This window comes from Cibotium barometz, chromosome 41 (assembly GCF_041138505.1).
Source record: "Cibotium barometz isolate CiBa-2024 chromosome 41, ASM4113850v1, whole genome shotgun sequence".
NCBI classification, from domain to species: Eukaryota; Viridiplantae; Streptophyta; class Polypodiopsida; order Cyatheales; family Cibotiaceae; genus Cibotium; species Cibotium barometz.
Window position 1 is genome coordinate 38,840,367 of NC_141086.1, and position 9,842 is coordinate 38,850,208.

Here is a 9,842-nt window from a genome sequence, read left to right on the forward strand (position 1 = left end):
GGAAAGGAAAGAGAAAAAGCAAAAACTACCTCAAGAAAGAAAGTAGAGAGAAGATGAGAGGCATATTTAAACACAATATAGAGAGAAGAGAGAAACACATAGAGAGCAAAAAATGCAAGAAAAGGAAAGGAAAACATGGTGCTTAGATTCTTTTCATATGAGGCTCTAAGGGAAAAAATGGTGCTTAGATTCTTTTCATATGAGGCTCTAAGGGACTTTCACTCCAAATGATGTGGGAGCACTTGTCTTGCCATCCTTACAATGCAAGAGTTTTCTTGAGAGCTAGCTTCATTGTTAACTTGTAGTCATATTGAAGGAGGTGGCTAAGATCTCCTCTTTGATTCCAAGGTTGCATGTGAAATGAGGGAAAAAGCAGACAAAGAAAAAAGGAAAAGAAAGAGAAAAAGAAAAATCTATCCGATAAAGAAAGCAGAGACAAGATGAGAGGCACAGAGACCGAAACACAGAGAGTTGAGAGAAAGACACATAGAGAGGAAAAAGTACAAGAGCTAAAGAAAGAGAAGAAAAACCTTGGTAGCAAATAAGAATAAAGACAAATAAGAAATCTAGAAAAGGAATGAAGGAGAGGAGGACAAGATAGTGGGAATATGGAATCAAAACAGACAAGCAAGAAAGATAGAACGATAACATATTATGAGCACATTACAGGTTAGAGCATCAAACTCTTTGAGATTATTCAATACTCAAGCTAGACAGAGGAAGCATGGAACAAAGCTCTTCTACTTAACTCTATGCATAACACAAGCAACCACGGTACCACTACCAATCTCGTAGAGGAAGGTTTTAAAAACCATATCAAGCAATAATAGTCATTTTACTGCAAAATAGTCATTTACTGCAAAAATTGTCTCCTACAAGCATTCGAGATTATTTCGAGTCGGAATGGTGATCCTATCACTTTTGGCCTTGTAGCATGGAAAAATCCATTAAACACTGTCGTCTTTGACCTTGGTGATGGTACCCTATACATTGTCCATCCATCATAAATGCCTAACCATTAATGAATCAAGTTGCCAAATGGTTTAATTATCTTGACACAACTCTGGAGCTTGCCCACAACGAACGGTCATTCTGGTGGGTTGGTTAGGGGAGGTACGAAAAGGCTTTGGGTTCAATCCTTACCCACCACACTGTGAGATACAAAGCTTGTATATGGAATTTCTTTCACTAGCTGGCTTTCTTGCAATGCAACACTTGCAGCACGCTAAACCGGTGACAACCCTTGTTGTTGCAATCTTTACGGCTCAAGTTTGAGGGGTGAAGCCTCAGCATCTCTTCGACATGGCATTTAACCCCACATCAAAGCGGGATCCGTCATTAACCTGGCTTTCTCATAGATTCATGCAAGGGCCTTGGGTGTTCACGTGGTTCACACGAAAAGAGGCGAGCACTCGACAATGGTGTCCAGTTTCGGTGTCCATGACCTGCAGGACCTGAACATGTAGTGCAGTTGTGGTTGCTCTCTTGCAATTGGAGCAGCTTCCTCCTCTAGTAGCTCCTTGACATCTGAGAAAGAGTGACGTCCTTTGGCGATGCTTTGTACTAGCGTGTGCCCTTTCTCTGCCTGCTCATACTGGTGGTCGGAGAGAGGAATCACCTTGCTACGGCGATGACCTGGTACTCGACTACTAGTGGCAGAAGTAGGCCGGTACCCATAGGCCGTCTTACGGCCTATGGGTCCATAAAAAAAAAAGCAGTGAATGCGAGAATCCTGCAATAAATTGCAAGCGCTAGGAGAATCCCGGCCCTGGCTGTGTAGCTCGAATCCCTGGCTGTCGAAAGAAAAGCGGTGAATTGGCAATCTGCCGGTACCCATAGGCCGTCTTACGGCCGCTCGAAACATTCTGTTACCGGCGTCTTGCCTTCCCTCATTCTTGCGAATGAAAAAGCGCGAATTATTCTTCTTCTCCCGTTGATTGATTGAAACTTTTCTTGACTTGCGACAGGTCTTAGCATTGCTGTAGGTTCATTAACCACGTAATGGCAATCCTGCTTTGTGGCGAAATCCACGGCGGTAACGGCTGATATTAATTAATCATTTGATATATTGCTAAATTTCTCTCTTTAATTCCGAATCAACTAGGAATTTGTTTCAACGTACTATTGTGCTAATCTGGTCAATTTAGTGCCGAGTCGGATTACTAACCTTAGTGTTATCACCGGGACCTGATTAATCACGAACCCAAGTGGCTTTTTTGGGTCCAATTCCAAAGATTTAGGTTGAGGCAAGTCTGACTTATTTATTGGAAACTAATTTGGTTCCTGGAATATATGACGTGATTTGTTTCTTTTCTCCCTGTTTTCTACGTAGAATTTCATTTCAATATTTTATACCTCTTCCTTTATAAACTTCTGGGGGTTTACAACTTTTGACGCTAACAGCGGATTAAGTAACTTTTCAGGGATCCGTTCCGGTACAACGAATGATATTATGCTTCGAGCGGAAAACACGAACCGAAGGCGTGACCCGGAGTCAAATCTCATGGCTGAACCCTAGTTTTAAATCTGAAACAGAGCCTTATGGGTTAGTACTGACTTTGTATCCAATTGTTTACGAAGAACAAACAGATTAAGCTTCCATAGACTTGACTTGATTTCGTTGTTCCCAAGGCTTCTCGTTCCGTTCGCGATATTCATGGCAGTTTTTTTGCTTGCGGGAAGACCTCAACTTCGTCCGGGTCACTGACCGGTCACACGACCCAGCCGCCTATGTATGCCTTCTACATACAGGTTCCTTTCATATCAGCCATCAAGCTCTTCATTCCGTCCCAATATCAATCTGGATAAACATCTTGGCCAGAATTTCTAGATTTGCCAGCTATTGCCTTTCTTGTCCCGAAGGCCGAAACACCCTGGGAACCAGCCCCCGTAACCCCTGTTCCAAACACCTGAGACCGATTCCGAGCTTTCCGGGATTATCGTATAATAATGAAAAGGTAGCTTTGCCGACGCTTTGCGCTCAGCAGATGAAATGCCGGGAAGACAGATGCCGGCCGGGGGAGCAAGCTGCGAAACGGGGAAGCAGTCTAGTAGTTAGATTGTTTATGCACTCACTCCCATTACTCGAGATATTTCGAAAAGTGACGCTTTCGACCCAAAACCGAAACTCCTTACCTAGCACCAGTAACAGTCAATCTGTAGCATTGCGGGATAATAAGCGTGCTTTTTCTTTGGGACCCGGAGATTCGTCTTTGGGTCGTAAAGGCCAAAGCCAGCCGCCAAGCAACGCTCTTTTAACGCTTCACGTTCGTTTTCCTAGCGAAGTCTGGTCTGATCTTACGACCTTCTAAGCATTGCGTTAGATTTTACTAGCCTCTGTTCGGTCTGTAAGGTCAACTTGTGCATGTAGCTCAATCGGATAGAGCACCAAACTTTGAATCCGGGGGTTGATAGTTCGAATCTCTTCGAGCATGGACCTATCGATCAACAAAGGAACGTCGATGAGTCATCGGAGTCTCAAGTCAATAGTTCCAATCCGCAATGAAGTCGCGGAGAAAGCTATAGCGCTTTCTCTGCTCCGCACTCGGCTCCGGTTCCGCTGGCGGAAATAGCTTAATGGTAGAGTATAGCCTTGCTAAGGCTGGAGTTGAGGGTTCAAGTCCCTTTTTCCGCTTGCAGAATTGCTTGAATAAAAAAATAAATAAATAAAAAAACAAGAAATTCAACACATTAAAAAAAAAAAGAAATAAATCCGGTGATCGCTCTGGATTCCGGGTGGTGGGTGTTAGCCCCTAGGGCATTCAACTTGAGTCACCCTTAGCAAGGTAAGCTGGGTGAAGGGTAGCCCCGAGCTACCATGTGCCTGAGCTGCGGGCCATAAAAGCTCCGATTCGCTATGCTGGGCTTATTCGCCCCTCTTTTCGTGCCCGAATCTGTGGGCAAAGCACCGCCTGGCCTTTCCGCATGCTGTGATGGCTCATAGGGCCTGCCCTTTGCTATGGTTTGCTGGGGCTCGTTGAAAGAAAGGCCCAGGCTTGGTATTTTTTTGATTACTCACTCCAGTCGTTTTGTTAGGCGGGAATCTGAGGGCACACAGTCGGAGAGCCGGCAGCAGGGGTACGATCCGGGGCCAAGGCCTTCGCGCGCGAGCTTAACCCTGCCCTTCGTGAGTGATGGATCAGCCCAGCCCTCGGGATGGGAAAACATGCCTACGTGATCCAACCCTATCGTGCGTACGCTCTAGGCACAGATAATTAGCGGCGGGCATGTCGAATTCGTTATGCATGCCAGGGATAGGACATGCATTCCTAGTCTTTCCAGGGATGGAAAGACAAGGTGAACGAAAGTAAAAGGATTCCGCGCCCAGCCAGGAATAAAGGCCCTACGTAGCGTTGCCGAAGGGAAGGGCTCAGGAAGGATGCGGTGGCACATTGATCCCCCGCTAGGCGGCTTTTTCGGTCTCTTATGGATGATTCCGGGGAAATGCATCTCAAACGGAAACCCTGCAAGGCAAGTGGGAGCTTGTTTTCCAATTGGATATTCCGTATGCAAGTGACTTCACGTACGAAATATGGCCTATCATGAATAAAAATCTCAATCTTACTTAAATGGTATTGTGCATCGTCATCATGAAACTTGATAAATGATTCGGGTAATTTTTATCATCATTATTTCGATGATAGAATGGAATGGTTCAGTTTCCGGAGTGGGTAGGAAAGGCATATAGTGTCATCACAGGTATTGCCAGTGGTAATCCGTATACCATTGAAGGGTTTGGGATGGGCTGTAGGGTCATTTTAATGGGCATTGTGAGGTGCCGATGAGATGCACGTACGTGAAAGCCATACCTGCTATATCGTTTTATTCCCCGTTGGCACTTGCCTTGCCTTGCTTCATCTTATTCGTTGTTAATATAGAAGGCATAAATAGTGACTTACAACAACTTTATCTCTGGGGAATGCCAACTAGACACAGTGACTTACAACAGCCTTATCTCTGGTCAAGGTTTAGCCCTTTCTACTTTAGCTCAGATGATAGACAAGCTAGCTCAAGCAAGCAAGGAAAGCATTGCCTTGGGCCAGTGCACTCAACGGAAAACATGCAATGCGGAAAACATACAATGCACGAAGCAGGAACACTCCCAGCCCAGATAGTGATTTCTTACCACTAATGCACGAAGCAGGAACACTCCCAGAGTCTGGTGGTTCAGGCGGTAAGTTGCCTTGCAATCCCGCTACTTCCTACGAAAAAAGTGTTATTTCGCCCACGTCTAATTTTCTTTTTCTCAAACCGGTTCCTATCTCCCATTTATGGAAGGGCTCTACGCTACGTGGGCCACGGCATATTTTTGGGGGGGAGTTAGCGGGAAATATTGATGTTACCTCTGGTCCATTGAGCGTTTCGCTTACTCAACGCTCAATGCACCTCCGGTGGATACGAGGGGGAAGGGAAAAGGGAAGGGCTTATGGAAGGGCTCTGCCATGGAACAAAGGCTATTGCCAACGATAAGATGGGTTCCCTGGTATTTATTTCCACCTCTAGGCTTAAAAGATGGGTTCCCTGGTATTTATTTATTTCCACCTCTAGGCTCAAAAGATGGATTCCCTGGAAACGCGAATGGGCTACCGGAACCGTAGAGAAGCGGCCACCAACCGGGATTGATAATGGGCTGCCGAGACCCTAGAGAAGCGGCAACCAACAGAAGACGGGATTGAGAATGGGTTGCCAAGAACCGTGGAAAAGCGGCAACCAACAGATAGAGGGCCGAAGGCTAAGGGCGGTGCACTAGAGACTGAAAGCCACCAGATAAACGCACGAGGACCGGGTTAGCGGATAGGAAAAAAGATGAAGCGATTCCGCGGTGAGGGATGGCCAGGCAACAAACAAGCAGGAATGCTGAAAACAAGCCCGCAAGGAATGCAACAAGCCTAGCAAGCACCTTTGCTACTGCCAGGAAAAGCCCGTAAAAGCTTGGTTTTTCACCCGGAAAGAACTAGGGGCCAGCAGCTGCAAGCCCAGTCTACTGGGATAGTCACTTTGGACGTGGCTACAGTAGTCGAGTTGTTTGTGCGGGGACTACGGACCAATATCCAGATGAGTGTGAGGCATGATACGACTCTGGAAGGGGCTATAACCAGTGCCACCCAGGAACCAAAGAATTAGAATTTGATGATGGGAGTGCCCCTGGGAGCTAGCCGAGACATAGGGGGGAACGGATATGGGCGAAGCTCGTCAATGGGAGCCCGGAGAGCAGCACCAGTAGGATCGTATCCGACGGCGATGCCGGGGTCGGGAGTGTATGCACAGCTCGCAGCATCGGCGGCGTCGGTGACCCCGTTGGAAAACACGTTGAATGAAATGAAAGACATGATCAGTACGTTTAGAAACGCTGTGGATGACCGTTTTCGAAGCTTGACTTCAGATGTGAATACTTTAAAGAAAGCTTACAATGAGGCTCCCGCGAGGCGTACTTATGTTCCGAACGTGGGTATTGTGTGCAGAGCCTGCCAGGAGAGGGGGCATTTTGCGCGCGATTGCCCAAACATTAAGCCTTGTTCTTATTGCGGGAGGCGAGGGCATGAAGAAGAGACATGCCGTAAGAAGTTATATGATAAAGCCCAGCCGGAGCCGGGACTGGTAAACCATCGGGAAATAATTGCGGAAGTGCCGGAGGCGCCACTGCGAATACTCTCCAAGGGCAAAGAGAAAGTGGAGGAGATAGCAGCAGCCCCAGGACCGTCGAGGGGAGTTAATCTTGTTGCCATCGAACCCCTGACAGTTGGAGAAGACCCGCACGCAGGTACTTGCCGTAACCCGTAGTCAGGCATTAAAAGATGTTGAGAAAGTAAATGTCCCAAATGCACCTGTGAGCGAGGAAAATAAAGAGAGAAAGGAAGAGGGAGAAGAAACCACGGAGGTAGTGATAGAACCAAGGGAACTCCAGAAAGGGGGTAGAAGGTAGGGAAAGTGCTAGTGGGACCGATGCAGGCTACTCCACATGCTGCTGGAAAGCACCATCCAGGGTTAATCCTGATTTGTGAAGGAGCTAAGAAAATAGTCACTGATAGGGTTTTCTAATTCCATTTGCCTCGAATAGAATCTTTTCTGTACTCCTAGTTAATAAAAAAGAATAAGATTTTTATTTTTTTTTTCAAAACTAACTACCCTATTCTCAATATGGATCCATTTAGATAGATTCTTCCTTTGGGATTTGATGCTACACTGTGGCCCGCTACTTCTTTTTTATTTCCCCAATCAACTCTGCTACAGAGATAAATTGTATAACTTCTTGGGTGGACCAATTTCATCGTATCGACCCAGATTTTCAATGATGAATCTTTACGGTGCTATATCCTTCGATTCAATCAATTATCCATGGGATAGTTAGGCTATGTCCCTCCCTCAAACCTGGGTTGTGCCGGGAAGGGGGTACTGGATTCCCCACAGCTTGTGACAACTTTTGTCCGAAAGTCTGTTTGTGGGAAGCCCTTTTCGTTGGTTGAATAGTTACAAACTGGAAGATCCTAAGGTATAGATAATCACACGTAGTGACGGATCACAGCCATATTATTAAGAGCTTGTGGCAGAAAAGAATTCCGCTCCAATGCTTGAAAATAGTATTCCAAAGCTTTCGCATGTTTCCCATTACTAGTATGAGTAAGACCTATATTATGAAGTATGTAACTCCGATCGTAAGAATCAATCTCTAAACGCATAGCTTTGTAGTAATTTTATGAAGCTTCTGCATATTCTCCTTCAGATTGGGCTGACATCATTACGGTTGCTAATGCAAATAGGCTCCGCTCCAAAACCGTACGTGAGATTCCCATCTCATACGGCTCCTCCCACCTGATGCACGGCGGGATAATAGTATTTGAAATAGTCTAACTATTTCTATTCCTAACCTATAGTTAAGTGGGGGCTAGTGTCTCCCGAAACTAATGTCTAACCATCCTTCTTGCAAAGACTTTTTTTTTATTGAGACAATGCGGTATCGTATGCCTTTCATTATAGAAATATGCCGATGGAACTCGTAAGAATCTTCCTTCAAGTGTTGATAACATTCATATTGATCTATTTCCTACTTGAGTTTCTTACCCATTCCAATGAGATCAGCTCAGAGAATCCTGATAAGGTGGTCCGAAGAGTTGACAGCGTGCACGGTATACGATGGAATTAGAACTCTGGAGAGCCCGGAAAAGCGGGTAGTGATCGCTCCGCTCAGGCTTCCCTGTGGGGCTTGCAGGGAAGATTAGTGCCGATAGAATTGTTCGCGGGGCGGGTAGTGATCGCTCAGGCTTCCCTGTGGGGCTTGCAGGGAAGATTAGCCGGGTAAAATCGCAAAAAAGCACTAATATTCCCCTTCCTTCCCCGGTGGTTCGCGTGCTAATGGATGGTGCTCGAGATCCCTCTCTTTCTTTCCGTCTCCTTTCTTGCCTTTCTTTCTATCTACACGTTTACTTGGCTCTCTACCCCAGTCTTGTTGCGAGTTGACATGCCCATTCCTTTTACGGATATCGCTTAGCGAGTCAGTCTTTCCATTCCTTTGTTCTGTAGGTTGCGAAACCGCTCTTGTCAGAGGAGCTAGTGCCCTCCTTTGTCGAGTGCCCTCGGTCCTTAGGCGAGCGCCCGTCTCCCAGGGCAACCGCAAAGAGGTCCCAGGGCAACACAAGGATTTCCCAGGTAAAATGGCAAAAATGATGCATTTTGTCCAGAAAGGAACTATCAAGTTTATTGTTTCGGAATCCCTTCCACCTGCCAAGAAATCCCAGGGAACACACAAAAAGTTGCCGGGACAAAGCAGGTAGTTCGCAGGTAAAATGGCAAAAATGATGGAAAACAGAAAGCAGACTTGCCATTGAACCTCGCTGCGCTCGGGGACAGCCCAAATAGTTACAAGGCCGAAAAGTGGCTGTTACAGGGCCAGAAGTTCCAGGGACGGAGGGAATTAAAAAGAGGCAAACCCCATTGGAATTCCTTGGCTCTGCCCGGGATTGATTGGCTCTGCCCGGCTCTGGCCTTTGAACCTCGCTCCGCTTGGGCCCACCTGCCATTTATTGGCTCCGTCCGGAAAGACCCCTAAGAGTTGATCAAAACCTTGTGAGGTGAGAACTACCTCCCTCCATGTTGTAATGCCAAAGACAATCATAGGCCTTTAAAAAATTTGCTTTGTATGGTTGGCGCTCTCTCTCTCTCTCTCTCTCTCTCTCTCTCTCTCTCTCTCTCTCTCTCTCTCTCTCTCTCTCTCTCTCTCTCTCACACACACACACACACACACACAAATTCTAGTATCTTTAGAGTTTTCAGTCACCTGATGATATAATTACATGATATCAATTAGAAATGTTACTTAGCAATTTATTAACTCTAAATAATGACGTTCTAGTAAGCCACTTAGAAAACTGCCCACGCAATCATATTTACCTTTGGAAATATTATTAGATTTTTCTAACAATTTCCAACCATCACAATTAATTTCAAAATAGGTGGATGTCCTGATAATGGAAGTAGAGGGAGAGATAATGCTTGTACTATTGCTTTGCAACATAGCTATGCATTGTCAAGATGGTGTCTCTAGATGTGTGTGTGTGTGTGTGTGTGTGTTTGGGCATGGAGGGAAGGAAGATGTGCATCTACAAGGGAGGCACATGGACTTGCAACACTCCCTCCCTACCTCCCCTCCTCGAAAAAAGAAAAAAAAATCGCCCTTGGTGCCCTAGGTATTTTGAGACTTGCATTGTGTGCATTGCCTTGGTTAGCGAGGCAACAAAAGTAGAGGCTTTGTCATAAGGTACTACCAATGTAGATGACACGTCTACATTATCAATGTTATTCCTTGGAGAGGTTACTCACTTGGATAAAGGGTAAGGTTGTGGGGAGGG